Source organism: Peromyscus californicus, unplaced genomic scaffold, assembly GCF_007827085.1.
Source record: "Peromyscus californicus insignis strain IS unplaced genomic scaffold, ASM782708v3 Scaffold_4__1_contigs__length_199733344, whole genome shotgun sequence".
NCBI lineage: Eukaryota > Metazoa > Chordata > Mammalia > Rodentia > Cricetidae > Peromyscus > Peromyscus californicus.
This window is the reverse complement of record NW_026294562.1, coordinates 70,159,404-70,162,229: the sequence shown is the minus strand read 5'-3', so window position 1 is coordinate 70,162,229 and position 2,826 is coordinate 70,159,404. Positions and strand designations below refer to the sequence as shown.

General features: G+C 48.1%; 1 pseudogene; it reads left to right on the top strand.

Annotated features, from left to right (window-relative positions):
- The first annotated feature begins 444 nt into the window (after window positions 1-444).
- LOC128123827 (heterogeneous nuclear ribonucleoprotein A3-like) lies at window positions 445-2,267 on the top strand (annotated as a pseudogene).
- Window positions 2,268-2,826: the final 559 nt, after the last annotated feature.

The following is a 2,826-nucleotide window of genomic DNA, read 5'->3' as shown; positions in this document are numbered from 1 at the left end:
GCGTGGGTGGAGAGAGCTACGTCTGAGAACACCCAGCGCACACATCCCGGCCACACACGCTGGTTTGTTTTCGGCAGATGGCAGCCCCCTTGAGAAGCAAGATAGCAGGGGAGAGAAGGATGTTCCCGTTTTGAAACCCAGATGTCCATGCCAGCTGCGTGACCCCAGGCAGACTCTTATTTCCCTGGGCCTCAGTTTCCTCCTCCGGAAAGTGGGGATTTTAACAGCCACCTGCTTTACTGGGTTGTGGGAGGCTGAAGGAGTTGGTGTTCTGAAAGCGTTTCGCACACGCACCTGCCTGTGGTGAACATGAGGGTTTGCTGTTGTTCATTTGGTCCCAACAGAGAAACCAGCCATCAAACGGCGTGCCTGGTGTTAGGTACCAAAAAGCGACTCCAGGGAAGTGGGCTCATTTTGGCTCCCAGTTGGAGGGTGCAGTCCATCATGGCGGCGGAGTCACGGCGGCAGGCGTGAGGTAGATGGTCACCTGGGTCTGCAGTCAGGAAGCAGAAAGAGGAATGTCTGTGCTCAGCTCACTTTCTCCATTTTACACAGTCTAGGACCCCAACCACAGGCTGGGGCCGCCTCAGTTAACCTAATCTAGAAAAAACCCTCATAGACACACGCAGCGGTGTGTTTCCATGGTATCTACGTCTAGTCAAGTTGACAATCAAGACTGACCATCAGCCTTTCCCTGACTCCCAAATTCATTTAAAAGTTTATATTGAGGCCCGGAAGAGTATTGTCTTTTGTAGCTGCTGTACAAGAGGCCGGATTAACTGTCCCGAGTGGGTACCAGCTGTAGAGAGGGGTCACAGGTAGTCATATTTTTCTTACTTTTTTTTAAAAGATTTATTTATTCATTATGTATACAGTGTTCTGCCTGCATGTATGCCTACAGGCCAGAAGAGGGCACCAGATCTCATTACAGATGGTTGTGAGCCACCATGTGGTTGCTGGGAATTGAACTCAGGACCTGGGGAAGAGCAGTCAGTGCTCTTAACCTCTGAGCCATCTCTCCAGCCCTTTTCTTAGACTTTTGCAGCTCTTTAAGTTTAGGGGTTTTTTTTTTAATTAAAAAAACTAAAAATAATATTGAACTTGAGTTGGAAGAGGTGAGTCCAGTCTCAAAACGGAGAGCCATGATCCAAAGGAACCAGAACTGTTAAGGAAGCTGTTTATTGGTGGTCCGAGCTTCGAAACCACAGATGATAGCTTAAGAGAACATTTTGAGAAATGGGGGACACTTACAGACTGCGTGGTAATGAGAGATTCCCCAAACAAAACGTTCCAGGGCTTTGGTTTTGTGACCTACTCTTGTGTTGAAGAGGTGAATGCTGCAATGTGTACTCGGCCACGCAAGGTTGATGGGCGTGTGGTGGAACCAAAGAGCTGCTTCTAGAGAGGATTTAGTAAAGCCTGGTGCCCGCTTAACAGTGAAGACAATGGTTGTTGGATGAATTAAAGAAGAATAATGTTATTACAGAAGTATATAACCTGAGAGACCACTTTGAAAAGTATGGTAAGACTGAAACTGTGGAAGTTATGGAAGACAGGCAGAGTGGAAAAAAGAGAGGATTTGCTTTTGTAACGTTTGATGACCAGGACCCAGGTGACAAAATTGTTGTTCAGAAATACCACACTATTAACGGGCATAACTGTGAAGTGGAAAAGGCCCTTTCTAAACAAGAGATGCAGTCTGCTGGGTCACAGAGAGGTCGTGGAGGTGGATCTGGCAACTTTAAGGGTCGTAGAGGAAACTTTGGAGGTGGTGGAGGTAATGTTGGTCGTGGTGGAAACTTTGGTGGAAGAGGAGGCTATGGTGGCGGAGGTGTTGGCAGCAGAGGTAGTTATGGAGGTGGTGATGGTGGATGTAACGGATGTGGAGGTGATGGTGGCAGCTATGGTGGTGGTCCTGGTTACAGTAGGGGAGGAGGATCCGGTGGTGGTGGACCAGGATATGGAAACCATGGTGGTGGAGGAGGAGGATATGATGGTTACAATAAAGGAGGAAATTTTGGTGGAGGTAACTACGGTGGTGGTGGGAACCATAATGTCATTGGAAATTATAGTGGACAACAGCAATCAAATTATGGGCCCAGGAAGGCGGTCAGTTTGGGTGGAAGAACTCAGGCGGTCCCCACGGGGGTGGCTATGGATCTGGTGGTGGAGGTGGTGAATACGGTAGCAGAAACAGCAGAAAAGGGCTCCAGTTCTTAGCAGGAGAGAGCGCGAGGAGTTGTCAGGAAAGCTGCAGGTCGTCCTAAATGATTAGAGGAACTGTAAAAATCTGCCACAGAAGGAGCGATGATCCATAGTCAGAAAAGTTACTGCGGCTTAACCAGGAAACCCTTCTTGTTCAGGACTGTCACAGCCACGGTTGATGAAACGTCCAGCTATTGATTCATGCAATGTCATGTCGATGAGATGGACACTCCTGCGGTCTTTTATCTGTGGTAGCTTTGTCTTTTTCGTTTTCTTTTCATTGCTTCAGGTACATTGTCCTGTAAATTGTGGTAACGGTACCAGAAATAAAAGATTAAGGATTTTTTTTTGAGACAAGGTTTTTCTGTATAATAGCCCTGGCTGTCCTGGAACTCACTCTGTGGACCAGGCTGGCCTCTAACTCACGGAGATCTGCCTGCCTCTGCCTCCCGAGTGCTGGGATTAAAGGTGTGTGCCACCACCGCCCAGTTCCAAGTTGATTCCTAAAGACCAAGGTAAAAGCCATGGTCAGGATCTTCCTCAGGAGCACCTTCCACTCCCAGGGTCCAACTATCATCTCAGCTGGTAACTCTTCGCACTGGTTGTGGGGACTGTGTTTGA